Source organism: Phyllostomus discolor, chromosome 1, assembly GCF_004126475.2.
Source record: "Phyllostomus discolor isolate MPI-MPIP mPhyDis1 chromosome 1, mPhyDis1.pri.v3, whole genome shotgun sequence".
NCBI lineage: Eukaryota > Metazoa > Chordata > Mammalia > Chiroptera > Phyllostomidae > Phyllostomus > Phyllostomus discolor.
The window spans coordinates 41,190,009-41,197,074 of record NC_040903.2 but is presented as its reverse complement, the minus strand read 5'-3'; positions in this window follow the sequence as shown (position 1 = coordinate 41,197,074).

The window sequence follows — 7,066 nt, the reverse complement described above, 5'->3', positions numbered from 1 at the left end:
CTGTGAGGGAGCCAGGTGAACTCTGAGTGCTGTCTGATAGCAGGACACGCCTGGCACTCATTGTCTGTTGTCCAGCATTAGTTACAGATGACTTAGCCACTTATGACCAAAATGGCATTGGGCAGATTAAAAAAAAAAGCCCAATTCTTTTTATAACCCTGCAGTCTTTGACTTTAATCTTGTCATTAGACAGCTGATCTACCGAAGTCACTGAAGCATTGCTTTTATTAGCAATGGCTAAAGCATTTTCAAAATAATAATCATCCTATGCCTTGAATCAGATCTGAGTTTGCTCTGTTAATGTTCTCTATGTCAGTTTTGATGGTAGTCCTTGTTATAGCTCTCTTGGCATTAATGAGTTAGAGTTCTGGCTAAATTGTTGGGAATAGGGGGCAAACTTGAACACTGCGTTGCCTTTGTTAAATTCCACTCAGGGTTAATTGTTGCTAATTTTAGAACTGCTCATGCTGCAGTTCTATCCCATTCTACATCTGAACACAGGGGAGGGATGACATAGGGAGGCTCCAGAGAAAGGAAGACTCCAACAAAACAGCTGTTGTAGCTCACATGTAAGGCTGAAAGTTTGTTCTTTTACTTTTGTATTTTTAAAATATTCTGGTTCAGTATTGGAACAGAATCAGTTAGTAAAGCAATAGCACCAGTCAGTTGTCCACATCTGAGACAGGTTGATATGGCCACTGTTAGCTGGAATGTTTAAGTATTATTACTGAGGCAAATTAAAAAAAATGAATCTAACAACTGAAAACATGAGATGTAAGAAGAGGATAGTGAGGTGGGAATAGGGCTCTTCAGCTGGTTCTGATGAGTGTTGAAAAGGCCACACGACAAGTCAGGGACTCAACACCATGTGTTCAGCAACTTAGATTTCAAATGTCACTTGGTAATTTAATTTATTTGACAGAAGTAGTAAGTCTTACTTGTCTGGAAAAATAATAAATGTTCCCATTCATTTGGATTGTGTGTTTATTTACTTGACTTTGCATATCAAGTGCATGAGAAATACAGTGTATGCAAAGTTAAGTACCATTAATATGTGAATCTACTGTAATTGAATCAGTGTTCAGGGCAATGTACCTAAAAGGCACTGTTGATTTTTGAAACATTAATTTACCCTGAGAATAGAATGAAAGGATAAATATATAGTAGTGTTAGTACACACACACCCAGGAAAAAGCCCTGAGGCTAAAAATCTAGCTGCATAAGCAGAGGGGAGGGAAAGACCTAAGAAAAAGGCAGGCCACTATAGTCAGGCAATTAACAGAGTTCATTAAGGGAAATTTATATGAGAAGTGCATCTTTGGTAGCTTTAAGACTAGAGGATATCTTTCTCCCTCACTTTGCAAGTAAGAAAGAATTATATGGGTAAGATATAGAGGTGGGGATAGTCACGGGTACTGTTGTGCAAGTGCTACCAGGTCAGGCAGTTACATGCTTGACCAGGTCAGGAGAAAGGTTTGCTCCAGCAACCAGCATGTGGTGGGAGGTAGGGGATGGACACTGCTTTATGTCAGAAGAAAACATCTATTATGATCAAATAGTTTCTAGGGTGCTTGTGAGAAGCAGTCTCTTTGTTCTGACCTGGGTGTACCTGGAGTGTGGCAGAAGTCACATTGTGCAACAGTCTCTCTTCCATGGGTATAAACATAAACTTGCTATACTCCATAGATTTGGATGAGATGAATCTAAATTGGCAGAATATCTTCAGTTTCTTTACTCCTCATTCTAACCTTCCTCCAATATGGCCCTACACTCTAGAGTCAAGTTCACATATGAGAGACCTATGATGAGATGGAACCAATTCAGTCTTTGGTTTTCCTCAACTGAACTATGTAACATGTTCATGCAAAAGCTGACTCAATTGACAGCATTCATTTATGTTCTCCCATTTACAACTCCGAGGCAGGGAAAGGTCGGTTAGAGTGGACAGGAAGTCAACATTGCCTGAGGCATAGCTGGAACACATGTGAATGACAGAACTGGTGGACTTCACAGACCTGTCACCAACTAGAGGTGACTCCAGTTGAATATCACAGGGGCAAAGGAATGTGATGTAGAAGAGAGACATGGGTGCTGCACAGCCAGTCAAGGATAGTTTGGGGAAAGTAGTAAATTTTAAGTAATGTTTCATAGGATGGTTGGCAATCCTAAGTAGAAAAGAATGGTTTTCCAATGAATGAACAAATAAGTATCATCAAGTGACAACTACATGTTGTTATGCATTTTTCTTTTTACCAACTCTTTTAATCTTTGCAATAATCCTGTCATATAAGAATTACAAATCTCATTTTATGAAGCAGGAAATTGAGGGTCAGGCATTTAGTGTCTAGGTCAAATAGCTGGAGAGGGATGGAATTTGGAGGCTAGGTATTGTCTCTTGTAACCCTCCACTTCCATCGCACCACTGTAGCTTGTCCTCACAACATCCAAAGAAAAGCACTGAAAAGTGGGAAGGTAAGTCCTCTTCCCTGACCGCAGAGCACCCAGTACCTTCCATAGTGCTTGCTGCCATCACTACTTTATTATTTGCCCACTCTGTCTTTCCTGGTCACAGAGGAAGCTATAGAAAGACGTTCTCATGCCCATGAGTTCCCCTGTGCTGGCACTGACAGAACTTGATAAGTTGATTCATGCTCTGTAATTCTCTTTACAGCAAGAAGCTCTCTTCCTCTCAGCTTTTACAACATCCTCCACAGCATACTGGTGGCAGCTCTGCTAACCTGCTGTTGGACAAAAGGGGAGAAAAGAGCAGGATGCTAACACAATACTCATATTAGGTAAATCTTTCCCCAGCTAGTACTTTGTATCCTGGGATTATTTTGTGAACACAAATTTTGTTAGAAACGATTGATCTGAGCATCTGGGGGTTCATGCACCAGCATTAGCTCCTTCTAATTGCTATAATGTAGTTCCATTAGGATTTCACGCAAGCAGTGCAATCTTCACACACAAACTGGTGATTGATTACATATTTATGGCATTGGAGAGTATTTGTTGAGTGCATTTATGGTTTTGTAGGATTTTCTTCTTTATTTTCTGAGTCTGAGCTTTTCTTTGTTCCTTTACCTCCCTATCACTGATCGCCATTTCAATTAGTCTCCAAAGCATTCACTTTATAAATAGAGAATCAGAATGGTTCTTTACCATTTATCTGTTAACTCACATTGGGATTTGGGAGAGTGGCTGGTGTGAATGATAACTCAGAAGAATGTGTTTTCTCTTCTCTACTGAATAGTCTCATTGAGAAGCATTTAGGTATGAGCATAGTGTTTATAAACATGCACGGCTGGTTAGGTTAGCAGATTGTTTGCACGTGGGCACACACGTGTGGCTTGCTACTGCAGGGCTGTGCATGCCTTCAGGACAGGTTCTGTTGTGTGTGTTATGAAATTTCAAATAAGAGAAGAACAGCAGCCTTAATGGGCTCAATCCAATGATGGCAAAAGGTGAGTAAAATGACTCCCTCTGGGAAGTAAAATGCTCATTTAGTGGAGGGGAATTATCATTTCCAAGCAGAACATTTGCTTTCCTGAGAGTGAAAGTGGCTGCACAGCTTGATAATACCTCAGGCTGAAATAGTACCCTTTCCCTTCTGAAAGCTGGACTCTTTGTTTTTAAATTTAGCTTTACAATACCCTTGCAACCTGGGTAGGCTTAGGTGTTATTGGCCTTCTTTTATGAATGAAGAAACTGAGAGCCTGAAAAATTTAACAATTTTTCCTTGGAAGCCCAGAAATCAATCTTTAGATCAAGGTTTTTCAACTGTGGCACTCTTGACATTTTTGACTGGGTAATTCTTTGTTGTGTGACTGTCCCGTACATTGTAGGGTTTTAGTAACATCCTGTCTCTATCCACTAGATGCCAGAAGTATCTCCCAGGTGTGACAATCAAAATCTCTCCGCACATGTAAATATGGTCCCTCAGGGGCAAACTTGACTCCAGTTGAGAATCCCTGATCTAGATTGGTGAGCCCAGACAATCTCCTGGCCTATAGGAAACCTTAGGCAAAATCTGAAATAATTAAATTTGCTTCAACACTCATAGTGTTTTCTATCTGTAAGAATAGTAAAGAAGTAGGATTCACCATTATAAAGCTTTCTGTACATTAATTTATTTCATTCTTACATAAATCCTATTTTAATCTCATTTTTCACATATTAAAACAGAACTATGGAGAGGTTAGCTGCCCAAGTTTAACGACAGGGCTGTTTCATGGGCATGTGACCTGTGCAGTTGCACACGGTTTAGGTTTAGAAGGGCCTTGTGCTTCGTTAAATGGTCTGCTATTCCCATATTTAAATTCTTAATTGCTTTTCAACTAGGGGCCCCACATTTTCATTTGTGTTGGGCTCTACAAATTATGTATCTACTTCTGCTAGGAAGTGAAAGAATCTGGATTTGAATCCAGGTCATGTAAAGACTTAAGAACATTAAAACTATGCTTAATGTTTTCTCCATATTTCCTCTTATTTTTACTTGTTCATTCACTCATTTATTCACTTTAGGAATTGTATCGAGTTTATTATAGATCAGCAACTAGGCTTGGCAGTGAGGGAACAATAGAGAAACAACAGATGCTGTCTCTTCTCTCAGGAAGCTGGAAGTCTCAGGAGGGATATAGACCAATAAACAGGCATTTGCAATTCAGCATAGTGTGTGTTATGATAGGAAAGGCCTGATTGCTATGGGAGCATATAGGAGGGTGCTTAACAAAACCTAGGGGGTTGGGGAAGAATCACAAGCTGAAACATAAGGGCTGACTAAGAGTTACACCATCAAAAAGTAGAGAACAAGTATGATCTAAGTAACGGTGGTACCAATGCCAAGAGTGAGGGATGTGAATCACAATTTGAGAATTAAGAATAGCTTAGTGTGGAGGGAGTGTTGAATTAGTCCACTTGCATGGGTACAGTGCAGTAGCTGCCCCACTGTCTCAGTTGGCTATTATGAAAAGGTTTCTTAGGCATGTTGCTGGTGATCTCCTATTGAGTTATGGTGCTGTTCATTGAATCTCCATTTAGGACCAGGGCTGGAGGAACAACTCTTAGTTGGGACATGACATTGTCATTACAGAAGGAAAAGATATAAATGATCAAATCACAATCCCATCGGCTCATATTCCATTGGTTAAAGCAAGCATGGCATTGGGCAGGGTTGTTATATTCCTTTTAGAAGGACAGCAGAGACTAACAGGGAGCAATAATATATTCTACCACATAAGAGTGAAAGGAAAGGAATAGCAAGACATGGAATTTTGGAGACAAGCAGGAGCTAGGTATTGTAAAGTCATATAGATTATATTTAAGAGTTTAGGCTCAATTTATTACCCCTTTCTCCACTTTCTATTAGATCCTAAGTGTCTTTCACAAAATCGGCTTTCAGATTCAACTGAAGTTAACAACAATAATAGCCACACAAAAAACAAAGACCAAATATGATAAGCTCATTACATACTAAAGTACAAATGATTTATATAGGGTATTTATATTTTTATAGAGACAAAGGAAAGGATCACTAATTGTGGAATGTCAGGCAATAATGTATAGGTGAAGGGTGAATTTTGATTTTATCTGTGGAGGAAGGAATTTATTGGGATCTTGGAACTCAGACCTTTCTATTGTTGACTTCTAAGTTTGATTTGACAAAGTAAGACCAGTTCACAAATATTTACTGAGTACATTCTACACTTCAAAAACCGGTAATTGATGAATATAAATTTTCAAAATGCAGTTGGTACTGATGAGAGAGAACCTGATACAGTAAAAGTGTGAATTTTGACCTCTGATAGACTTTCATTTGACCCCCATTCATCTTGTTAGTATCTGTGTACATTTGGGCATATCATTAAACATCTTTGAGTTTTGGCTTTCTCTCATTTGTAAATGGGATTTTAATATCTTCCTCTGAACCACAAATCCAACAGCTTATTACTTCTTATGTGCCAGCCACAGGGCTGAGAACTTTGTGTTATGATACTTAAACTTTGTCACAAAACTTGAAAACAAATGCTGATTCTATAGGGGAGGAAACTAAGAAGAAGGAAATTAAGCAACTTACCCAGGGCCAAACATTTAGTGAGTCATGGAATCTGAAAGTGTGCCCAGTTATGTGATGACCAAAGCTCCAACTCTTTATTACTAGGTAATAGGAATAATGATGATGGTAATGATAATGATAATAATAATAATAATAATAATAATAAATAATAATAAGCAGTAGCAGCAGCAGCCAGGCACTATTCCTAGCTTTTAAAAATAATTAACTTATGTAATTCTCATACATACCCTTTCAGGAGATGTAAGTGATAATAGAGTCTTAAATTTAATATTATACACATGTAACCATGTGTGTATATCTATATATCTATGTATATCTCTATTGTTTGAGAAACATCTTTCTATTCTTGGTCTGTGATTGTAAGTTATGTGCATCAAGGTGTTCACTTTATTAATCATTTTCAGTGGACGAATGTTAATATGCAAGTTTGAGAAAACCTGACAGGCAGCTTGTTAGCATTGTCCCTAAAATAAGAGTAAATAAGGTTTCAGTGAGGTTGTAATGTTCTCACTCTCACATACAAGGTATAAACAATACCGTGTAGCCTTTACCAGTTATTTTGACTTCTCAGAGTCTTTATATTAATCTACCTGGGTTCATGGCTATATGTGAGATATTTGAAATATTAGGTTAAAATAACCTATAGATAAGTTAATTATTAATATTAATATAACTTATTTTCATAACATTTTTCTGGCTTTATTTCTATGACTTCCCCAGGGTTCAAGTACAGTCTAAGTATATGTTTTCTTTTGCTCCTTCACTAGATTATAATGCACAGTAGATAGTCATTGGCTTTATTTGTGCTCTTCTCAGGCTCACCTAACAGAGGAATGTCCTATATTTTTACCTGGCATTGTGTTATGTTCTGTGTATTCTCTTTTATATGTATTTTCTCTGTTCTGAAGTCAAATTAAAAGAAATCATGAGTTGAAAATAATCTGGAAATATTATTTATCCTTTAGCATAGTATTTGACTGTCTTTTCCTA